The sequence below is a fragment of the Delphinus delphis genome, chromosome 7, assembly GCF_949987515.2.
Source record: "Delphinus delphis chromosome 7, mDelDel1.2, whole genome shotgun sequence".
Classification (NCBI taxonomy): Eukaryota; Metazoa; Chordata; class Mammalia; order Artiodactyla; family Delphinidae; genus Delphinus; species Delphinus delphis.
The window spans coordinates 57,677,767-57,691,553 of NC_082689.1; the positions used below are offsets into that span (position 1 = coordinate 57,677,767).

Sequence of the window (13,787 nt, forward strand, 5' to 3'; positions counted from 1 at the left end):
ACACTTCCTTGAGACATTAGCTCCTGCTGTCTGAGTCCTGTAGAGCAGCCTGAGCTCATCAGCTAGCTCAACTCCAGCTCTGCAGGGCTTAAAGCTTCTGGGCAGGAGAACAGGCAGAAAAGCTGCATTGTGGGTGCCCCCAAGTGGGTACATTTTGATGTGCACGCCGAGGATTTTCTGGCCAGTAACTGTAGCATTAGGTCATGTCTGTGAAGCATTTTTAAAGATGGAAAAAAGCTATACAAAAGTGTGAATGTTTTTCAGCATGTACCTCTTATTATATAATATCTACTGAAACAATACTTAATATTTCAGGTTATCACAGATCATTTATTTTCTAGAAAATATCTTACGGGAAAATGTTCAAGTAATGCTGCCATATAAAACTGTGGAACTGAAGAGGGATGGACTTTAGTGTCAGACACAACTTGACTTTGAACACTCAGCCCCGTATTAGTTGTGTGACCTTGGGCAAGCCACTTAACCTCCGTAATCCACAATCGTCTCATTTTCAAAATGGGACTCAGGAGTATTGGAAAGAGTATCTTATAGGGTCATGTTTTGGGTAAGACAATGCTTATAGTGTAATAGGGACAGTGGCACATTAGAAGTGCTCAATAAATATCACTATTTTGTGTGTGTAAACAATATGGTTTGATGTATATATATATATATGCAAAATAAAATGTATTTATTGAGATATGTCAGGGAGCTCCCCAATACCTTTTTAATAAATTCCTTTCCTGCTCAGTCAGCCATAGGCAATTTCTGTTACTTATGATGAGAACTGAATAATGTATATGGTTATGGCAGGAAAAAATGAATGAAATTGACCTGGATTCCTCAAAAATGTCAGTGTCATGACAGAGCAAGAAAGGCTAAGGAAGTGTTCTAGATGATAACAGATTAAGAGGCACAGTGACTAAATGCAGTAAGTGACTTTGGACTGGATTCTGTATTAGAGGGGAAAAATTCTCTAAAGGACCTAATTGGGACAACTGATGAAATTGAAATGTGGGCTGTAGGTTGAATAAAAATATTTTATTAATGATAGATTTTCTGAATTGATAACTGTGATTATGTAAGAGAATCTTCTTGTTCTTAGCAAATATGCACAGAAATATTAAGGGGCATGAGGCATGAAACCTACCCTCAAATGGTTTAGGAAAAATAAATAATATATATAACACCTGTGTACAGATGTGGATAGAGAGATATAGACATATCTATGTATAAAGACAACACCATACATACACATACACCATACATGTGCATGTGTGTGTGTATACAAACAGAGGGAATAAGAGAGAATATGAAAAAGTGTAGAAAAATGATAGAATTGGTGAGTAGGGTAAAGGGCAAACAGTAGTTCTCTGCACTCTCCTTGCAATTTTTCTTTGCTTAATATTTAAAGTTTAAAACTATAGCTTAGGGCTTCCCTGGTGGCGCAGTGGTTGAGAGTCCGCCTGCCGATGCAGGGGACGCGGGTTCGTGCCCGGGTCCGGGAAGATCCCATATGCCGCGGAGCGGCTGGGCCCGTGAGCCATGGCTGCTGAGCCTGCACGTCCGGAGCCTGTGCTCCGCAACGGGAGAGGCCACAACAGTGAGAGGCCCACATACCGCAAAAAAATATATATATATAGCTTAAATTTTTTACATAAAAATTTTAAAGATAATGAAGTAGTCCGCCAAAAAATATCAGCTAACTCTCCAGTACTTTGAGATAAACCCACAAAATTATTGCCAATTATTTGGCAAATAAATTATGCTATATGTTAAAGGAATGTCTTACACTCTAAAGAACATTAGAATATATTAACTAATTCTTTACAAAATTAAGAAATAAAGCATAAATGTTTTTCACGAATAAGAAAAATTTTGAGTTCATACGGACCTTACAGGTCACCTAGAACAGGCTTCTTTCAAAGACAGAAATCATCCAAATTTCCTTAAAGATATATCCCCCACTCTAAATCCATGGGCTAAATCACTCTTGTATTCATTTCCTGATGGTTTAAAATTACCTATGACTCATTATTCTGAAAACTGTAATAAAGGGAAAGAATCAACAATTTCTTCTGCCTTTTCTGTCCTAACTAACACAAGATAATAAAAATAGTTGATATGGAAAAGTTTTTCTTTGTAGAATAATTCCAGCTAAGTGAAGAAGAAATAATAGAAAAAGAATATCGCCATATTTCAATCCTAATGAAATAATCATCAATGAGCACTAAACTTGTTAAGTAGGAAGCTGATGGGGAGCTTTATAATGGATAAATCAAGCTGAACTCATTGATCAATTTTAATATCAGAAAAAAGACAACCAGACATCGTGTGCCTCCAAAATGGTGCACATAGGAAGTACACAACACAACCTACAAAAGCTATAAGAAGGAAAAAAAAAAAAAAGACCAAGCCTCTAGGTCTATCTACCAATTTTCAGGAAATACAGAGTTCAAATGAACATGTTCAATGACACCATGAGGATAAAATTAGCAAAATCCAGATTATGGGAAACACTACGTAACAAACAACTGAGTTTCTTCAACTAATAAAGGCGAAAGAAGAGTGATGGAGAGTCTATAGATGAAAAGCGACTTAAAAGACATATAACTAATTACAATGTGTAGAACTTGTACAGAGTCTTAATTTCAACAAACCAACTAAAAAATATTATAATACAATCAGGCATATCTGAACACTGGCTGCATATTTGTTGAGATTAAGGAATTATTAAATATTGTAGGTGTGATAATGGTATTGTGGTTATGTTTTTCAGTAAAGAGTCCTTATACAGATTCATACTTAAACATTCATAATTTAAATATTATGACTTCTGGAATTTGTTTCAAAATAACATGAGGTAGAGCAGATAGAGGGGGAAAAGGAGTAGATGAGAGGGAGAACAGAAGAAACGAGACTAACCACGCGTTGATAACCATTGAAGCTGGGTGATGGGTGGGAATTTAGTATACTATTCCCTTTGCTTTTTAATATGTTTGAATTTTCCGTTATAAATTTTTTAAATTTATTTACGTATTTATTTTTGGCTGCGTTGGGTCTTTGTTGCTGTGCGTGGGCTTTCTCTAGTTGTGGTGAGCGGGGGCTACTCTTTGTTGTAGTGTGCAGCCTTCTCATTGTGGTGGCTTCTCTTGTTGCGGAGCACGGGCTCTAGGCGTGTGGGATTCAGTAGTTGTGGCATGTGGGCTCAGTAGTTGTGGCACTCGGGCTCTAGAGCGCAGGCTCAGTAGTTGTGGCTCGCGGGCTCTAGAGTGTAGGCTCAGTAGTTGTGGCACAGGGGCTTAGTTGCTCCGTGGCATGTGGGGTCTTCTCAGACCAGAGCTTGAACCCATGTCCCCTGCATTGGCAGGCGGATTCTTAACCACTGCACCACCAGGGAAGTCCCTCCATTATAAAATTTTAAACACTATTTTTAAAAGATTGAGGTAACTGTGTGTTTACTGAAATTGAAATAATACTAACAGGTATTTGTTGAAAAAGCAAGGTATAATTTGGGGGGTTGTTTTATTATATTTATCATTATATATTATACTTATTTAGTTAAAATGTACATAATATAAAATTTTATATACAAATTTATATTAAAAATTATTTCATTTTAAAGTGTGCAGTTCAATGGCATTAAGTAAATTCACATTTTGTACAACAATCACCACTATCCATTTCCAGAACTTTTTCAGCATCCTAAGGAGAAACTCTGTACCGATTAAACAGTAACTCTCTATTTCCCTTCCCTTCAGTCCTGGTATCCTCTATCCTACTTTCTGTCTCTATGAATTTGCCTATTCTATGTATATCATATGATATTCATCCTTTTGCATCTGGCTTATTTTAATGTTTTCAAATTTCATCTATGTTGTAGCATGTATCAAAAAATGTTTTGCTGAGATACAATATTTTTGTCATAATTTTTGTTTTATTAAAAGCTCACTTTTCCAAAGCCTGTTTCTTATTTTTTTTGGAATTGAGTATAGTTGATTTACAGTGTTTCAGGTGTACCTCAAAGTGATTCAGTTTTATTTATATACATATACATATATTCTTTTTCAGATTCTTTTCCATTATAGGTTATTACAAGATATTGAATATAGTTTCCTATGCTATACAATAGGTCCTTATTGTTTATCCATTTTATAGATAGTAGTGTGTATCTGTTAATCCCAAATTCCCAATTTATCCCTCCCTCCCCCTTTCCCCTTTGGTAATCATAAGTTTGTTTCCTATGTCTAAGAGTCTGCTTCTGTTTTGGGGGTTTTTTGTTTTTTTTAATTTATTTATTTTTGGCTCCGTTGGGTCTTCGTTACTGCGCGCGGGCTTTCTCTAGTTGAGGTGAGCGGGGGCTACTCTTCTTTGCAGTGCGCAGGCTTCTCATTGCGTTGGCTTCTCTTGTTGCAGAGCACGGGCTCTAGGTGCGCGGGCTTCAGTAGTTGTGGCATGTGGGTTCAGTAGTTGTGGTTTGCAGGCTCTAGAGCGCAGGCTCAGTAGTTGTGGCGCTCAGGCTTAGTTGCTCCGCGGCATGTGGGATCTTCCCGGACAAGGGCTTGAACCCATATCCCCTGCATTGGCAGGCGGATTCTTAACCACTGCACCACCAGGGGAGCCCCCTGCTTCTGTTTTGTAAATAAGTTCATTTGTATCGTTTTTTGGATTCCACATTTAAGTGATATTATATTTGCCTTTCTCTGTCTGACTTAATTCCACATGTAAGTGATATCATATGATATTTGCTTTTCTGTGTCTGACTTAGTTCACTAGTATGATAATCACTAGGTCCATCCATGTTACTGCAAATGGCACTATTTCATTCTTTTCTATGGCTGAGTAATATTCTAGTGTGTGTGTGTGTGTGTGTGTGTGTGTGTGTGTGTGTGTGTACCACATCTTCTTTATCCATTCATCTGTTGATGGACACTTAGGTTGCTTCCATGTCTTGGATATTGTAAATAGTGATGCTATGAATATTGGGGTGCATGTATATTTTCAAATTAGAGTTTTCTCCAGATATCTGCCCAGGAGTGGGATTGCTGGATCATATGGTAAATGCTAGTGTTGGTTTTTTAAGGAACCTTCATACTGTTTTCCATAGTGGCTGCACCAATTTACATTCCCACCAACAATGTAGGAGGGTTCCCTTTTCTCCACACCCTCTCCAGCATTTATTATTTATAGCCTTTTTGATTATGGCCATTTTGACCAGTGTGAGGTGATACTTCATTGCAGTTTTGAACTGCATTTCTTTAATAATTAAGCAATGTTGAGCATCTTTTCATGTGCCTGTTGGCCACCTGTATGTCTTCTTTGGAGAAATGTCTATTCAGGTGTTCTGCCCGTTTTTTTATTGGGGTTTTTTTTTTGATATTGAGCTATATAAGCTGTTTGTGTATTTTGGAAATTAATCCCTTGTCAGTTGCATCATTTGCAAATATTTTCTCTCATTCTGTGGGTTGTCTTTTCATTTTGTTTATGGTTTCCTTTGCTGTGCAAGAGCTTTTAAGTTTAACTAGGTCCCATTTGTTTATTTTTGCTTTTGTTCCCATTATCTAGGAAACGGGACAAAAAAAACTATTGAAGCAATTTATGTCAAAGAGTGTTCTGCCTATGTTTTCCTCTAGGAGTTTTATAGTATCTGATCTTACATTTAGGTCTTTAATCCGTTTTGAGTTTACTTCTGTATATGGTGTTAGAGAAGTTCTAATTTCATTGTAGTGTGTATTTTGTTGTAGCATGTATTAAAATAATATTCATTATTTTTAAGGCTGAGTAATATTCCATTGTATGTATATACCACACTTTGCTCATCCATTCATTTGTTGATGGACATATATGTTGGTTCCATCTTTTGGCTATTGTGAATAATGCTTCTATGAACACTGGTGTGAAAGTATCTGTTTGAGTCCCCGCTTTCAATTGTTTTGAGTATATATACCTAGAAGTGGAATTGTTGGATCATATGGTAATTCTGTATTTAACTTTTTGAAGAGCCATCACATTGTTTTCAACAGCAGCTATCCCATTTTACATTCCAACTATTGGTGCACCAGGATTCCAATTTCCTTACATCCTCACCAACAATTTTTTCCATTTTTTGGATAATAGTCATTCTAATAGGTATGAAGTGGTATTTTGTGGTTTTGATTTCCATTTCCCTACTGACTAGTGATGTTGTACATGTTTTTATGTGCTTATTGCCCATTTGTATATCTTATTTGGAGAAATGTCTATTGAATTCCTTTTTCATTTTTGGATTGGGTTGTTTGGGGGGGGTTGTTGTTTAGTTGTAGAAGTTCTTTACATAGTCTGAATATTAATCCCTTATCAGATATATGATTTGTAATATTTTCTCCCATTCTGTGCGTGTGTCTTCCACTCTCTTGACGGTGTCCTTCGATGCATACAATTTTTAATGCTGATGAAGTCTAGTTAATCTATTTCCTGTTTTGTTGCCTGTGCTTTTGGTGTCATATCTAAGAAATCATCATCAAATCCTTTGTCATGAAGATTTTCTCCTATGTTTTCTCCTAAGAGTTTTATAGTTTTAGATCTTACACTTAGGTGTTTGATCCATTTTGAATTAATTTTTGTATTTGGCATAAGGTAAGGGTCGCACTATTTTGCACATATATATCCAGTTTTCCCAGCACTATTCATTGAAAAGAAGATACACATTTTTATTTAAGAAAATGTAAAACTATATTCATAAATTTGTATACTACTATGTAAAAATGCAGTGAAAGATTTAGAAAGGTATACACTATGTGGTTAATAATGGTTACTTTGAGAAGGAAAACAATATTGGGGAGGAGGATATATAAGAGCTATAGTTTTTATTGTCTATACTTTTATACTGTTTAGATTTTTACAAGCCTGTAGTCATATATTATATACTTTTAGAAGGATAGTTTTAGTGGGGTTTTTTTTCTTTTTGTTTTTAAGAGAAAATTGGTTAGATGTCAAAGCATGGGATGCGTAAGCCAAGGGTCTATATTCTGGTACGCTAGAGGTCCAAATTAAATCAGAACTCCAAGGCAGGTGCACTGTAATGTGGCAAGGAATTAGCAGATCTCAGGGGAAATGCTGTTTGTCCAGATAATCTTGGAGCAACAATAGCAAATAGAGACAGTTAAGAAAACTTGGTCCTAATTCTTAACATTCCACCTAGCCTGCCCCCTATTTATTTTGTTTTAACCTTCACTTGTATTTGCATAGCATATGTTTTGTTGACATATGTAAGAGGTAACTGAAGAGGTCCCTGTGAGCTTTGCCAAAGCAAAGCAGCCAGTTACAAAGAGGCTCTTATGCAATGGCTGTTTGGAGGATGGTTGTTTGGCCAGACCAGAGGATTTTAATAGCAGACTGAGTAGCAGGGTTCCAGAAAAAAATGAAAGCTTTTAACTTTACATTCATTACTATATATTTTATTCTAGAATTCTCAGCAAAGAAAATATCTATGGAAAGGAGTCTCACAATTATACATAATAAATAAAATGCTTGTTGAATGAATGAATGAATAACGTATGAATCTGAAGGACCAAAAATGAAGACAAGTAGACTAAGTAAGAGTAATATGGGAGTTCCCTGGTGGTCTAGTGGTTAGGATTCAGCGCTTCCACTGCTGTGGCCTGGGTTCAGTCCCTGGTTGAGGAACTGAGATCCCTTAAGCCGTACAGCCAACAAAAAAAAAAAAAAAAAAAAGAGTAGAATAGTACTAGTGAGGTATTGGCCTAAATAGGGTAGTCTCAGTGGGGGAAAAGAAGAAAGGAAGGAATGTGTCTAGACTTAGTTCATAGTACCACCTAGATCAGACCTCTGAATAGTCAAAAAGTATGAATTAGGAAGCCTGTGACTTTTACTGTGCAATAAGCTATCAATGACCCTGACTCATCATTGAATTGACACTGGCCCACGTTTCCTGACCCTCCCTCTATTCCCTTTCTGGCCAACAGCCTATCATTAGTGATTCTCCTGTAGCTGCACTCTTGCTGCAGGTTTTCTAACCCTAAGAGCAACTTGGAGGCCAACATGGAAAGCTATTTCTAGTCTTCTAGAAGTCACTGTGGTTCAGAAAGTATATTCTGTTGCTTTATGCTCAAGAGCATTTCAGCAGCACTGTTATATACCAGCTTCCTATATCTGCCTGCCTAGAGATATCAGTCTTCTCTTTTGATATACTTCTGTCCAGTTTCTTGGGTACCTGGCTTTTTTTCTGCCCTCCAGTAAGCTGGCTAGTATACCTACTATGCTCTTGGAGATCATGTCCTCTTCTGTCAGAGCACACCCCTGCTATTCATCTCCCAGGCCTTGTACTAAACTAAGATCCATAATGAATGGCCCATGCCACATAACACTGGGCACCTTGGCTGCCTGGATTCCAAAGTCAAGGCCCCATCCCATCTCCTTGATTTGACCCATGCCTGGAATCACCACAATTTGACCTCTGTATTAGTTTTCTACTGCTGCTGTAACAAATTACCACAAACTGGGTACCTTAAGGAAAAACAAACACAAATTTATTATTTTACTGTTTTGGAGGACAGAATTTTGAAATGGGTCTCACTGGCCTGAAATCAAGGTATTGGCAGGGCTGCATTCCTTCTGGAAGCTCTGGGAGAGAATCCATTACCTTGCCTTTCTAGATTTTGGAGGCTGCCTGAATCCCTTGGCTGGTGGCCTTCTTCCATTTCCTCAAAGCCAGTAACAGCCAGAGTCTTTCTCATGCTGTATCTGACTCTGCTTCTAGGGTCATATCTCCTTCTCTGACTATCCAGCCTCCCTGTTTCATTTATAAGGACCCTTGTGATTACATTGTGCCTACCCAGATAATCCAGGATAATCTCTTCATGTCAAAACCCTTAACCTAACCACATCTGCAAAGTCCCTTTCACCATCTAAGGTAACATATTCACAGATTCTGGGGTTTAGGACATGGACATCTTTGGGGAAGGGCATTCTGCCTACCAAAAGCACCCTCCAAATTTATCTGAAAAAGTCACAGCCTTTGTATGGGGGAAGAAGTTACCACTTCAGACCCTGAGTTTAACCTGAACTCCTTATACCTGGTCCCTCCCTTCCAGTTCATTCCCCAGAGCTCTCAACATGCTGTCGTGCTGTTGATCAGATGAGGTTAACTGATGCTGATCAGACGTAGGATGTAGTGTAAGAAACACTAAGATATTTTGCCAAGAGGTTGAAAGATAGTGAGGAAACAGTGTAGTGGAAGGGTCTGATTGAAGTTAACTCTTGAGAAATTAAAATTGTTAGGATCTTAATAAAAGGATTATATACAATTTGCCAGTTTAGTTTTCAGAAAGGTGGACTATCTACCTGGGATATAATACATCCCATATTGTTGTGTATTAGCGTACCCTCTGTTAATGTACCCATGGCCACAGGCCATGGGTTGAGCAGACCAGAAAGAGGAAGGTCTGACAATAAATCCTTCCTCCTAAAGCTGAGGTCCTTGCAATCTTGAAGTAGGCAATGGTTGGGTAAGAAGTGAGCAAAACCATGCTTTCCTAGCACGACCTATCTCCTGGTACATCAGTTTCACTGAAGAATAATAAAGGGGAGAATTAAGTAATTTAATTGGTAATTTAAAGCATTTTAAATTATCTCAATTTCTACAATAGAGTATCATATAAACATTGCAGGATTTTTTTAACATAAAATAGAACAGGGCCTTTTGAAAAGTTTCCCTGATCCTTTAAGGCTGTACTCCTATAGCGGGTCTGCTTGTATTCCTCAGCTGGTAGGAGTTCTCTGGTAGAACAAGCTGAGAGAACTCCCTTAAATGGTCAAGAAAGGCAGATGGAATCTCACCAAAGAACAACCTGGAGCAACTGGTAGAATCTGCAGTTCAATAACCTGTGTCTACCATGAATATATGGCCATTCTCCTGAATGATTGACCAGCCCCATAATACTGTATAAGACTGAGCAGAAAATATGACCAGATAAAAGAAGTTCCACGTGTGACTTTCCAAACTGGAATGTTCTCATCACAATGAGGGAATAGGACCCTCTAAATTAAAGATTTTATCTACTATGAACTTTGCTTTTCCTATAGCTATTGACCACTGGTGTTTTTCTGGCCATGTTTTCCACTTCAAGTTCAAATACAAGTTGCTATATTTAAAACGTACACATTTTGCTTATGCTCTCCTCTAGTTCAAATCAAGAAAGGCAATTTCAGCAAGCACTGTAACTTAATCCTTGAGGTTTAAATGAACCTTAAGGTTTATAGACCCCATTTTGTGAAATGTGTCTCCTTGATATTTTGCCTCTGAAAACAATGCTTCCCTTAAAATTAATACAGAGCCCTCACTACTTTAAGCCAAGTTCCCTGGCTTGGGGACATGACATAGGAAACTAACCTTGGTAGTAAAGCCCATAGATCAGAAATTCTTAGATAGGTGAGATTGGTAAGGAAAAGTCTGAGACTCTTTGTCTGAACAAACTGGAATAACTGACTAAAGTAATGGAATAACTGACTAAAATCAGTGATGTAAGAGGTGGCCAAGGAGAGTGACTCGTGCCATGTAACCATATTATTCTTACACAGAGCCACGATAATCCAAAGGTGGAAAGAAAACAAAGCATTACTCAGCATGGGGCACTTGTACCATATGGAAACCCTGTAATTCCCTAAATTGATGTAAGACCTTCATTTATCACATAGCACTAGGACTAGAAATATGACCCTTAAAGACCTCACTGAGGCTAGAGTAGCAAAAAAATTGATAAGCAAAAGTCCTCTCAAACATTTTGTTAGTGTTGTGAAATCTCTTATCTCTTAACAGTAAGTTCAGTATCTGGGTCCATTGATTATGAATGGATTTAATTTCTCGAAGGAGAATAAGGACTTACATTTGCATTTGGTTGTCTTAAAATATAGCCGAGGGAATTCCCTGGTGGTCCAATGGGTAGGACTCAGTGCTTCCACTGCTGTGGGCCCAGGTTCAATCCCTGATCAGGTAACTAAGATCCCACATGCCGCGCAGCACAGCCAGAAAAAAAAAAATTATACACACACACACACACACACAGCTGAAACTGACAATATACTTTCCTATCACATACAGGAAACTCCAGCCAACATATAGATAAGAAGGTATACACACTCACACCCACACCCACGTGACGCTTTAAAACAGGAATAGCCTTACCGTGGAGAGGTTAGAGTTTGAATATAAAAGTACACCGAAGCCCATCACCAAAAACTGAAATTCAACATTTAATAATGCTTCCCTTTGGTTTCATTAATACAAGTGCCATAGAAGGGATAATATAATACATTTATCAATTATTATGAAGTATTAAAACTTTCCTAACATATTGGTTTTTTACATTTTAAAGTAATGCTTATGGTAACATATCAAATAATACAGAGGTATGTGAAGAAAATTTAATAGTTCCTTCCAACCTCATTGCTCAAAAATGTACTGAGTACCTATTAGTGGGCCAAGCAAGTTCTAGGCTATGTGGATACAGCAATAAACGAAACAAAGTCCCTGTCCTCATAGACTTAGAGTCTAATGTGAGCTACAAACAAACAAGCAGTAAATAATGCCAGGTAGCAATAACTGCTATGGAGAAATATAAGGTTAGGTAAGGGATCCAGGAAGGTCTCTCTTAAGAAGTGACTTGAGCAAAGACTTGAATGAAGTGGAGGTTAAACCATAAACATAAGGTGTTCCAAACTAAAGGAATGAAAAGTGCAGTTCTGTCAGGGGAATATGGTTGGCATGTTGCAGGAATAACAAAGAGGCTGGCGTGCATAAAGCAGACGATCTAGGAGTTGCTTGTCTTTTTATCCATTTGTAGACTCTTTACTTACCAAAAGTAAATGTGTGGTTATGTTACCGACTAGATACAGTTAAATTCAGTTGTTTCATTTACTTTCAATTTGTAGGGATTTAAATTTTTTTTACTTCTATAAATGGTTTGCATGGTTCCAAATTCAAATCCAGAAAGCAAAGTGTATTCAAAGAGGTTTAGCTTCTATTCTTGTTCTCTCTAATCTATTCCTTCCACCATAGGTAACCATCGATAAACCTTCTATTTTTTAAACACAGGAAATGCATTTGTAATTCTCTCCCTTTCTTAGATGCATTCACATCCCTCCCCACCTGTGAGGGAAATGGTAGCAAATTATTAAAACATGGAATACGTGATAAATTTGAGTGTCATCCATGCAGAGGTGCCATGTTAGTCTTCTCTGTATCATTATAATTTTCGTATATGCACTGCTGAAGCAAGCAATAAGTTAGATTTTACATGGATAAGAGTTCAGAAGCTGGACACTGCCTGGAAAGAGATGGCTTCAGTAGGTGCCACCATGGAGAGCCTAACATAGCCAGGAGACACCAAGAAGGTACGAGGTGCCGGCAGAGAGAGTAAGTTGCCGAAGGATGGACCAAAGGCATTGAGAAAAGAAGTGAAAGTTTGACCACAGACAGACCTTGCCTACCTCACAACCCAGCCCAGGGCCTATTATGCTTCAGCTGATGTCCCATTCCTGCCAATATTCTATTGTATCATAGAACAGGTCAATAAAGGGCTTTACTGTTTTGTTTTTTAATGAATTCTTTAGGCACATGAGAATATACACACAGAATCCTTCTTAGGCACAGAAAAAATGTTTGTTTGAACAAATTCATGCCACAAAGCAAAAATATGTTCCTCAAGTTCTCTAAGTTTGAATTTTGCAGTATGAGCAAGAAAAAGAAATTCTAGAGGTCATTCCAATTTTTCCCAACAGCCTAAAATTTTAGTTAAAAGAGAAGAATAATAAAGTTTCTGCAAATTACTTCGAATATACTAAGTACCCTATTTATTACTGAGCAAACTTTACTGAGTGACTACTATGTTTAATACTCTACATTAGGTGCTGTGGAAGACATAAATACAAATTAGACCTAATCCCTGCCCTTGGGAATCTTACCATCTGTGCTAGTTAGTAATTTATGACTTCTCCACTAGAAATCCATCTTTCTATGCCTTGTTTCTGTTCTACAACTGGACCCAATAGGCATTTCTGCTATGACAACTGGCAAAATGTTAGGCTTGGCCAATAGAGGGCACTGGAAAGACACTGTGAGGCCAGAAGAGGAGGAAGGACTTTCCTTTCTTCTTCAGGTGGGTTGGCTTGCAGCAGAGGCCTGGTTGTGTTCACCTCGGCAGTCCTCATGGTTCACTTGTGGCCCGTGCCTTCAGCAAGTTTCTTCACCACAAGTGAACTTCAAGTTCCTGTGACAGCCATGTCCTCTCCTCTAAATTTCTAAGTTTTTCGTTACTATTCACTCTTACTCAGCCAAAGGTAGTAGCTATTCCTATAGTTCCTATGGTTTATCTCTAGGCTTTCTATCCTGTGCCATTGATCTATATTTCTGTTTTTGTGCCAGTACCATACTGTCTTGATTACTGTAGCTTTGTAATATAGTCTGAAGTCTGGGAGCCTGATTCCTCCAGCTTTGTTTTTCTTTCTCAAGATTGCTTTGGCTATTCATGGTCTTTTGTGTTTCCATACAAATTGTGAAATTTTTTGTTCTAGTTCTGTGAAAAATGCCATTGGTAGTTTGATAGGGATTGCATTGAATCTGTAGATTGCTTTGGGTAGTATAGTCATTTTCACAATGTTGATTCTTCCAATCCAAGAACATGGTGTATCTCTCCATCTGTTTGTGTCGTCTTTAATTTCTTTCATCAGTGTCTTACAGTTTTCTGCATATAGGTCCTTTTGTCTCCTTATCTAGGTTTATTCCTAGATAT

General features: G+C 37.8%; 1 non-coding gene across 1 annotated transcript; it reads right to left on the reverse strand.

Annotated features, from left to right (window-relative positions):
• Positions 1–12,171: 12,171 nt before the first annotated feature.
• On the reverse strand, positions 12,172–12,276 carry LOC132428868 (U6 spliceosomal RNA). Its single transcript, XR_009520253.1, has one exon. It is a non-coding gene; the product is annotated as a U6 spliceosomal RNA (small nuclear RNA).
• Between the last annotated feature and the right edge of the window lie 1,511 nt (positions 12,277–13,787).